General features: G+C 33.3%; 1 pseudogene; it reads left to right on the top strand.

Moving 5' to 3' along the window:
• Window positions 1–3,582: 3,582 nt before the first annotated feature.
• LOC114368251 lies at window positions 3,583–5,750 on the top strand (annotated as a pseudogene).
• Window positions 5,751–11,685: the final 5,935 nt, after the last annotated feature.

Below are 11,685 nucleotides of genomic sequence, written 5' to 3'. Positions count from 1 at the left end.
TAGGGAGACCAGTCAGGGTCACGATGTTTTGCGAGAATGCTCCAACCATATGAGATCAGCATAGGCTTAAAGGAGTACTCAAACCCGGTGACCCCCAAGGCCTACACTCCGAAGAGTCTGTCAGGGCCTCTCCCTCCTGATTCAGGTCCAACCCCTAAAATAATTTTTTGCATTCAGACACTGCTCATGAATTATACAATACCCATGACCTTACACTCGTGTTTTAAACACGTTCAACACAATTGCGCTACGATTTAACACTGGTTCCTAAATAGGAAACCTACATTTTCTCTTTAACACTGTGCATCAACGCTTTTCTCAATATAACACTGGTTGGGTTATTGTACAATTCATAGCTTACAACACAAGTAATTTCACATCAAGTGTTAACTACACACTTATCCACAACTAAAACTCATTCACAATTTCACATCTCATAGTGTCACAATCCATCATCACATGTTTTCACGTATCTCACAAATTAACACATATTCAACTTTACACTTATACTCAATCTCAATAACAATATTATAATCTCAAAGCAACATGTTATTCCACAATTCATCACATACTCACAATTTGAATCATCATTTCATATCCTCAATATAACAATTTATACAAAAGACTATCACAACATGAGGACTAAAACCCCTCAAATAATATTACACACTTATATCAAAATCATAGGTCGAAATATATAAATATCAAGAGCACAATTTATCAAACAATTTTCATTAGGACATCAATATCTTATTTATAATCATAAAGGAAAAATTGCAATTTAATAAACATCCCAAAATAAAACCCCAATTTAATCCTCTAAGGATCCCTACACATGTTCTCACTAACCCCCAATTGTGAATAACTCATCCCTTACCTCTAAGCAGACTCACGTGTCTTCCGACAGTGATAGCAGCATCTCTAGCGGTTCCCTAAGATTCCTCCAGTTTCTCCTCCGACTGCTCCGATAGAGTTCCCAAACGTCAGAGAAACATAGAAGGGATTGAAGCCTCCATTTGGAATATCTTCATGAGATTCCTTTTTCTCTCTCCACGAACATCATCTCGAAAATCCCAACGGTCAAAGCGTGAAAAATTGAATTTTGAACAACATATCCAAATTTCACAACAATCCAACGGTTAACAAAACCGGGATCGTAGTTTTACCAAGACAGCTCTGGGTTTCTGGGGGAAAGAAAAAGGCTACAATGCGAAGGGTATTTCTCTCAGTTCAGACATGATATCCGAATTCCCAACGGTGAGAATTCTCGGAATTGGGTTGCAAACGTGGTGCTCAAATTTCACGACGATCCAACGGTGAATGAGTCCAAGATCGTCATTTTTCTGAAACCGGTTTGGTGGGCTGCGGGAAAAAAGAAAGGGTTTTGAGAGGAGAAGGAAAAAAACGAAAATGAGAGAAAGAAGAGACAGCGTCAGTGTGAAAACTGACCTAACACTATTTATAGCTAGGTTTACTCTATTTATTTATTATTTTATAAAAATAAACTCTATTTTATTCTCTATCAAACAAATAAATAAAATATCCTTTTTATTTTCTCTCAAATCATTATTTTAATTAATAATTATATCTCCTTATTTATTTATTTATAGAATCTCATCATTTTTTCTAAAACTCTATTTATTTAAACGTAAAAATTATTTTTTTTAAATTAGCTTACGAAAAGTGGGATGTTACACATAACATTATGTCTTTTTTCATTTTGCAAAATCAAAGGTGATTAACAAGGTTACAAATCCTTTAAAAAAAACAAGGTTAGAAAAAGTTAATTATACCCTAAAAGGTAAAAACTCTATTTTTTAAAAAATATATCTAAAAAAATTAACAAGTACTATTTTTAATAAATAATCCAGATAAATATTTAATTAACTTTTCCTTTATTAATTGCTTGATATTAAAAAAAAAACTAAGTCACTGGGTTATTGAATATTCTAAGGATATAGAGTTAGTGATAACATACTGTAAAAGCACTAATACACCAATTTTCGGAGAAAATTTAAACTCAATAACAGTTCAAGCTTCATTACAATCACCGCTAATCTTCTTGATTTGAAGGAGCAGAGTTTAAGAAAATAGAGACAAGTAAACTAACTGACCTTATATTATGCAAAAGGTATTAGTATTACACTTGTATACATGACCAATGCACATAACACATATGCTATTGGGCTACTCTCTAGTTTAGAGAAAATTTGACACAAGCAGCAAAAACCATTAAGGAGAATGCAATAGAGAAGTATTACATAATCAACCGGGCTTTAAAGCTTTTGCGTACAAAACCCAAAATCAAGCACTATAGCCTCTGTTTGATGGATGCTATAGCACTATCTATTCTAATGAACCAATGCCCATAAAAGAGCTTGTAGGTGACAATTGTAGCTGGGGGTGACTAGTTGGATGATGATAGAGAAGCTATCAAGTGTTACATTAACATTGAGGGGAAGATATATGGATGGAATTGACTACATAGGCAATATTCTTTCTCTTTCATTATTCTCTATTTCTCTCTCTTTCTCTCTCTCTAAATTCCCATATTTTGATTTGTGGTTCATGACATGGAATTTATTAACTAACAATGAAAATTGGTTGATTCTTCAATGAGAATGAAATATACAACAATGAAAATTGGTTGATTCTTCAATGAGAATGAAATATACAACAATGAAAATTGGTTGATTCTTCAATGAGAATGAAATATACAACAATAAAAATGAAGTAGAATGATGTTCTTCCAACTGGGAAAAGCCATTTTATTAGGTAGAAAAGAGGCAAGAAACAACCAGGATATGATAACATATTTATCAAAACATGAAAACTACAAGTGGAATGATGGAATGCAACAAAAAAGGATGGCACTCCCATGAAAGAGAAGTTTTATTTTTTCAATTTAATCATATAAAAAGAATTTGGTGAACCACAATTGTAGAAGTTATTTTTCCCAAAGCCAAGTACGTACATAAGCAAGTACAATGTTAACCAATAAGGCCATCCAAGCTAAAGCACAGTACCTAAGCATGTTCTATTGTAAGGGTGTCATAAACCTGAAGATAGTAACAATGAGAACCGTTAAGTATAAAGCAAGTTTTGTTATCCGATATTTCTTCTCAGCATTAAGTACCCTAAACACTTTGGTAACATCAATAACATGTTCTCTTTTCACATACCTGAAACATGGAAATGGTATATTCATGACAAAATAACATAAAACACATTTAAATGACAAGAGACGTAAATGAAACTATGAAACAAGTACAAACAGGTTGTCAATATACTTAAAAATATTGTTGTTGACAGTTGACATTTCCTATAAAATATGTATATCACGACCAAAATAATTTAACATTTCGATATACAAGTTGTAAAAATTTTAAACATCAAAGTAACCGGGTCATGTGGCATGGATCAAGCAGCTTGATATCTACAAATTTGACCCTTGGGATCTTCCAATTGAGACACATACATGTGTCTTAGTTCATATTACACTAAACTTAATTAGCTTGGCTCTATATGTATATATACTTCCTTAATTTTTGCATAAACACAACAAGGAAGAGGTCAGTTTTCTTGCTCGGCTTTTTGTGTTTCCTCCATTCCCACTATCCTTCTAAGTTTGAGCATAAATTTAGGATCTTGTTCTTTCTTCTTGATACTACAATCCGTGTTCTTCCAAAAACAATTGTAGTTTTCTGTAAGGGCCCATGTTGGGGTATTTGTCTGGATACTACCCACTTCATTGCTGAGGGATATTCAATCATCTGTTTCAACTTTCACCCTTCTTTATCTTGCATCTTTTGTTATAATTCATTTGAAGATTTTCTTCCTCTTTATTTTTTCTCTTTCCTTTTTTTTCTAAAATGAGAAATGCACATGTGATACATCAAACCATAAGATGCACTTGAATTCAAGGGTTGAAGCCAAGTACCTCTTAGTACTTGTGGTGGTTGTTTGTATCAATTTTGCTTCATCCATCTGGAATTTCTCCTATGCTTGATAGTCCTATTTTGACGCATTAGCACCATGAAGAGAATCAAAACTATTAGTCATGCCATATTTGTGATGTTCATACTCTCTCTAAGTGCAACATGTTGTGGACAAGAAGACCTCGATATTTTAACTCCTATGGAGAAAGTAGAGCTGGAAGCTCTATACTCCACCATTGAAAGCTTTCTTGGTGATTCCTGGAATAGCTCAGATCTCTATCCAGATCCTTGTGGTTGGACTCCAATTCAGGTACCTTTTACTGTAACTTGTCTAAGCAACTATTTTGTACTGTGCTAGAGATAATGTTTAGAAAATTCAAATTTGTTTGTGTAAGGCTATGGTTTCTTGATGAATGTCACAAGGAATAATATAGCTACAAGGTTATAGTTCCTGTTTGGTTAATGACTTGCACAAACTTTTTCACAATCAACAGTGAAACTCTAAACACAAAACATTGTTTTACTCTTGAAGATTTTGGCTAATTGTTAATAGGACCATATAAATAAGAGTTTGCACTCAATTTCATAAATGAACTCTGAGGTGAACCTAAGCTTTTTAAATTTTGTTGGATGCCAGAAAGGTAAAACTATAATCCCTTGGCTTAGTTCTAAAATTGATCATTCATCCCTTGTATCAATTGTTTCTCAGTAGTTGTCCTCCCCCCTCTTTTTTATTTTACTACCCCTTCAACCATGTAATTAGAACTCTTTGCAATTCAATACTAAAATTGTAACTTAACTAGAACAAGGTGATTAATTATTTACTTAATTGTGTTTTCTGTGTTTGTTTTCTTCTATAGGGGGTCTCTTGTGATCTATTTGATGGATTTTGGTATGTAACTACCTTGAACATTGGACCAGTCCATGATAATTCTCTGAGTTGTGCTCAAGATTTGGAATTTAGACCACATTTATTTAAGCTTAAGCACCTAAAATCTCTATCCTTTTTCAATTGCTTTCCATCACAAGACATGTTTCCAGGTACCATCCCCACTGGAAACTAGCATAAACTAGCTGGCAGCTCAGAATCATTGGAGTTTAGATCAAACTCAGGACTCATCGGAAACATCCCCTTATGTTTTGGTGTCCTCAAGAACCTTCAATCACTAGTAATATTAAAAAATAGTGTAACAGCAGAAATACCATCAAGCATTGGCAATGTCATCAAGTTGAAGAAGCTTGTTCTTGTTGGAAACTATCTTACTAGTAGGATTCCAAATGTTTTTGATAGGCTAAATGAGTTATTAATCTTTGACTTATGTAGCAATTCATTATCTGGCTCTTTGCCTTTGACACTTGGGAGCTTAACTTCAGCATTGAAGCTTGATGTCAACAACAACCACCTTATGGACCTTATGAATAATAGGTTCATTGGATGTCCAACAATCCATTAGGTGGAGACATCAGATTCTTAAAGTGGAAAAACCTCTAAAATTTAGCCATTTTGGAGCTATCTAACATGGAATTGGCAGGAGAAATTCCTTAGTCTTTATCAGAATTAAAGAGGTTAAGGTTTTTGGGACTTAGCCGCAACAACCTCACAGGGAACCTGTCACTAAAGCTGGAAACTCTGCCTTATCTCAATGCACTTTACCTTAGTGGAAACAATCTCATAAGGCAGAGCTTAGCTTCTCTAAAGACTTTTTTGGAAAAATGGGAAGGCGTTTTGGGGATTGGAACAACCCAAAACTTTGCCAACAAATTGGACTAATGTCATCAAGCCATGTTCCATATGAGGTCAAGCCATTCTAGAAAAAGGTCAATTTGTTAGAATCTGATTCAAAAAATGAGTTGATCAATGGGGATATGAATGAGACTTTCCATTATTTGACCTTTATTTTATCACCTTAACTCAGTTTTGGTCTAAGACAAATGATTGAGCATAATTGAGAATTGTAGCTAAATTTCAGATTTTATGCTTACTTGACCTATCTGTCTTGCGCAAGGCCTAGAGGACACATAGAACTCCAAATGGAACATGTGAGTAGTCTCTGGAAGCGAAAAAAGATCTTCAATTTTGTTACAAATAAGCTTTGGCCAATTCTGCCATTTCGAGGGTCAAATTGAGCTCGGAAGTCAAAGCCTATGCACTTGAATAATTGGGTTGTGAGTTTGGGCTTTGTTTTGTGTAATTAGTTTAATTAGGTAGATTAGATGAGCCTAATCAAGGCCCATCCATTGCTTCTGAGTAGACACTCTATATATTAGTGTTAGTTAGTTAGTTAGTTACTTCATTTTTGTAAAAAACGGAATTAGTTACTTCTTGTGCAAGCTTTCTCTTTTCTCTCTTTTTCTCTTAACTATTCTTCATTCTTCTTCCTTTTTTCACTTATGTTATACCATTTTCTTACACAAAATTTTGTGTCTTTTCCATTGGTGATGATCATGGAGGGCTAAATATTCAATTAATCCAAGGATCCTCTCCAAGCAAGGCTGAATTGATGTCCATGGACAACTAAACAATCAATCAATCCAAGGATCCACTCCATGCAAGGCTGAATTTGAGTTTTGGTTTAGTATCTCTAACCTTTGTGAATGCTCATCTTTCTCTTCAATCCTATTTGCAATTTTCATGATTATGATTATGCTTAGGATTGAAAATGGATTAGGTTATGGATTCATTTCCTAATGTCAAAATTTATTCACAGATTGTTTGGATGATTTTCCAACCAAATTTGCGATCTCAAACAATTCAGAGATTGATTTGATTGAACTTTCTCTAATGCATTTGATTGAACTTTCACACTGAACATAACTTGTATTAACTATGATAATTCGTTTTGCATTGGTTTGGTGAATTGGATTGATGTTATTCAACTTGATTTGTATTCTATTTTTGTTCTGTTCTGTTTCTTCAATTCCATTTTGTGTGTTTTCCCATTCCTTTATAGTTGCTTACAAACTGTTTGATAAAAATCCCTCTTTCTGGTTATAAGTGAATGAATATAGGAACCAAATTGAATCATATTTCTGAGTTTGATTTTGAACGATTCACCAATCGTTATCATCTTTATAGACTAGTTAATTCGCTCCTCACTAAAACTAGGTGAAGCCCTCATCCAAGTTAAGTGGCTTCATCCTCATCAAGACACTTTCAAATTAAACATAGATGGCAACTCTATTGGGAATCTAGGTTTGTCGGGTTTCGGGGGTGTAATTAGAGATTCAAACTTTCACTTTATAATTGGTTATGTCAGTGCTTGTGGTGTTATATCTAATTTGAATGTTGAGATACAAGCTATTTACCATGGTCTAAAGATTTCTTGGTCCAAAGGCTTGCAAAAGTTTATTTATGAATTTAATTCTACGACATCATTAGAGCTCATCTCCCATGGTGTTTTGCTCACTCATCCATTAGCATCTTTGGTGGACATGATCAGATTTTACATAGCTCAAGATTAGAGTCTTTCCTTCCAACATACTCTAAGGGAAGGATGTAACATTGCGATTTTCATAATTAATGATTAAGTGTTTTAATTAAATTACAAGAGTAATTAAATTTAATTTAAGTGCCTGTAATTAGTTAATTAATTATGAAGTGATGATTTGTGTTGTTTATATTTATGTTTATGCTTAAACCATGTTTCATGTGTGATTAGTTGGTTCTTAGACTGTTTGGGCCTTTAGTAATGGGAGTTAAGTAGGTGAGTTTAGTTTGTTGTGGAGTGTAAAGAGAAGGAATAGGAAGAATCATAAACCTTCCCAAAACCCATTCGCAATCTGAACCAAACTCATAAACACACCTTCTTTCTTCTTTCTTCGTTCTTGAGAGGGGTCTCTCTTTGGAAGCTTGTATCCTTGATTTACCTTGTTCAAGAAAGCATCTTTCTTACCCTTTTTGTTGGTTGTGGTTGTGTACAATGGTAAGAATCCTCTCCCCCTTCCATTTGAAGTTTTCCTTCGTAGAGCACCTTTGGGGGGTTCATGAAAGTGCTCATTTTTTGGGTTTTAATGTTGTTTTTGTTTGTTAATGGGTTTTGGGTGGTGATATGTTGTGTGGTGACTGGGTGATAGTGGGAAAGCTCTCATGTTGGACCCAAAACCCTCTCCTTTTTTCTCCTTCCTCTCAAAGATTGCTTCTTGGTTTATAGAGGTAAGGGGAGCTCACCTTTTTCTTATTTTGGATGCTTTGTAATGTTATATATGCTTTGTTGAAGCATAAATCTGTTGTTGTATATTTTGGGTTGAAAGGAATAATTTTGTTTTGATGAAAGATGATGTCTTGACTTAAAAATCGTAACTTTTTTGTAGTTCTAAACCATTTTAATCGATTACATCATGGGGTAATCGATTGAAATGAGCTCCGGAGGTTAATTTTGGGTTCTAGGCTGATTGTAATCAATTACATAGGTTTGTAATCGATTAATTTGAGCTCAAGGACTCCTTTGTTGACTCAAGCTTTGTTGTAATCAAATACAATGGTCAAAACTCAGTTGTAGAGTCTGAATCTAGAAAATTGGCCTTCAAGAAAGTTGTAACCGTGGATGTTAGATAACTAATGCCTTTAGTTTCACTTAAAAATGTAATGTATAACTCTAGAAATTATTAAATTAGTGGATACAGGTTAAGTTGTCAGTAATAAGTAAAAGTTTCATATAGATTATAATTTTAGGCATAGTATGCTTCCAAAATAGGTCTTTGAGTGAACATAAAAGTTGGAGATATTCTTCTTAGCTTTCAAATGAGACAAAAATCAACTTAATTCAATCAGTATACCTTTATTTATAATGTTTATAAGATATGAATGTCATAGGTGCATAATAGAAAATAAAGGAGATAGTAACCCAAAACTTATGAGATCTTTTGATAACCTTAAACATGAAGTGGAAAGTTGTTATAATGGTATAGTGACGCATAATTATAATGATTTAATTAGTCTATAATCTTATTATTGAGAATATTATATTGATGATGGGATAATTATGCTAATTGATGACTTGAGTTGTGTTGGTTGACTTCTTGATGATGATATGAGATGTGATTGAGATGATATTATTTTATGATTAGAGTTGACTTTATGATGAGTTCATGAGATTCACATTTATATGATTTTTGGTGAGTTGTTTGCAAGAATTCAAGATGTTGGAATGTCTTGCTATGCTTATTGAACTATAGGTGGGTTCATGAGTGTGATGGACATATGAATGGTGAATCTATGATATTACAACCTTTCATGGTGCTGGTACTGGTAATGAATTTGTGATTATGTATGATTCCTATGGATAATAATCTTCTTTTGAGAACCATCCATATGTGTCAAAAGGAGTTAACTATATCATTTAGGAAGATTTGTTGTTATTGGAAAATTGTATAATTGGGAGGGTGAGTTCCACGCTAGAATGTCACCTAACTAAAGCAACGTTAACCCAAGGGTCTCACCTAATGGGGTATCTTCCTAAGTATCACCCTTAGGTTTTGACTTCAAATGGTGTGTCAGAGTGGTGATAACTATTTTCCAAAGAGGTTTAGTGACTTTTTAGTGTATATGGAATGGGTTATTGTTGATGGTGAAACTTGGATACTTGAGACTGACCATGAGTGAGATGGTGGGTACATAGGTGTTGTACCTAAAACCTCAAGTAATCTAAGTGTAGTTGTTGGTTGTTAGTAGGCACGTGAGTTTTGGGTGCTTCGTGAGCCCTCAACCTATTCCTGAAGTTTTTTATGGTGGCTAACACCGAAGGGGCCTATAGAATAGATGGGTTAACAAACTCCTAGAGAGGTTAAAGTTAATGCATACCTTATCAAGGTAAGTTACTAACCACGCTCATCTATTTTTTTATAAAACCAAAAATCTTGTTTAGGTTTAATTCAAGTCACCCCAAATGGTCAAGGTGTAACTATGTTAAAGGATGTACTTGGGTTAATTGCTCTGTTGCATAAATCTCTAAGGGGTCGAGTCTATCTTTGGTTCCAATGATTGATGAACTAGTGATGATGATGTTTGATGGATAAGTCATGGTGACGATGATTGATTGACTAAGGATGATGATGGTGTATGATGATTAAGTTTTGATATGTTGAATGACGAACTGATGATTGTTATGATATACTTTGTTATGTAAATTCTGAGGCATATGCTTTATGTATGATTTCTATATGTTTATGTTATATGTGTGATGATAATAGATCATGCTTTAATTGTTAAGTTTTATTCTATTTTGGTATGCTTGTTTTTTTGGTAAGCTTACCCTTGCATTGATGCACGTGTGGTTCGTATTGCAATGATCTTGTATTCAATGTATGTGGGGAGCAGATGGCCAGGAGGTGGTTTTATATTCTTTGGAGACTTCATGGATATGTGTTCTTGGATGTGAAAGTGTATTATCCGTTTACGTTTCATCTTTAGGATTATGTATAAGGTTGACCAATTCAAAGTCCATGTAGTTTTCCCTAAAGAGTTGTTCTATTTATATGCATGTTCGGAGGAGGTTCGGATTGCTTTGATGTTGTATATGAACATGTTAGGTTGGAGTGCCATAGAACACATGGTATTTTTCGTTGTGTATATATATCACGTGAATTTTTATCTTGATATCTAGAATTTTAGCTTTTGGGCCTTTAAAACTTCAAAAGTCAACAACCATTTTATAATGAAATTGATAGAAGAGTTTAAAATGAATTAAAATAAAGTCTTCCGCTTAAGTTAGTTCATAGTTTCATGTACCAGCGACGGGTTGTTACAAAGGAAACTGTGTAGCAGATGGTTTGGCCAAGAAAGAAGTTCATCTTCAAATATCTATTTTTGATTTTTAATGAGTTCCATCATGATCTACATAGTCTTTGTTTTGAAAATACTATAGGAGTGGTTGTTACTAGATTCCACTACTTTTTTTTATTTCCTTATTGTTTCTTTAACTTTCTGACAAGTAAAAAAACACATAAGATAAAGGTAAAAATAGGTGGGTTGAGCTTTATAAGAGTCAAGTTCAATTTTTTTATATAATAGTATAATTTTGCTTTAGGTATAAGCCAACCTTCATAATAACTTATTTAAGAGTCTATTTTGTTACAAGATCTCTAACCAAAACATAAATTTATTCATCAATAAGTTTATCTTTGGATAAATGATCATTTTGGTTCTTTATCTAATTTACTTTGTTTCAAATGGTTTTTTATCTTTTAAAAATTCACTTTAGTACCTTATCTTATTTAAAAGATTCAAAATGGTCCTTCAACTATTTATATATATTCAACTTTGTCCTTCGAATAACACTCATATAAATGACCATTTTGAATATATTTAAATACTTGAAAATCCATTTTTGAACCTTTTTAATAAGATAAGGTATCAAAGTGAACTATTTAAAAAATAAATATCATTTTGAACCTTTTAAATAAGATAAATGACCAAAATGAACTTAAAAGATAAAGGATCAAATTGAACTAAAAAAAAAGATAAAGGACTAAAATGATCATTAATTAGCTTAAATCTTTATATAGGTCGCAAATATTCCACCATTTAAAATTCTAGTGTATGTTTATAAGGTAGGATAAAGGCCTAATCAAAATATGTTTTTCCAATCTACTTTGTACAAGTAATGGAGACAAGGTGACACTGCTTCAAAAAAAGGATTGTATATTTGGTCTTTTTCTCTCCACCACAAGCTAACACATAAAAAGAAGACAAGCTCAATGTCTAAAGAAAAAAATTTGAAGACTTTAATCTTAACAACAGTCATATCCG

Source organism: Glycine soja, chromosome 9 (genome assembly GCF_004193775.1).
Source record: "Glycine soja cultivar W05 chromosome 9, ASM419377v2, whole genome shotgun sequence".
In the NCBI taxonomy this organism is placed as follows: Eukaryota; Viridiplantae; Streptophyta; class Magnoliopsida; order Fabales; family Fabaceae; genus Glycine; species Glycine soja.
Note: the sequence above shows the minus strand (reverse complement) of the source record. Positions and strands in the feature narration are given on the sequence as shown.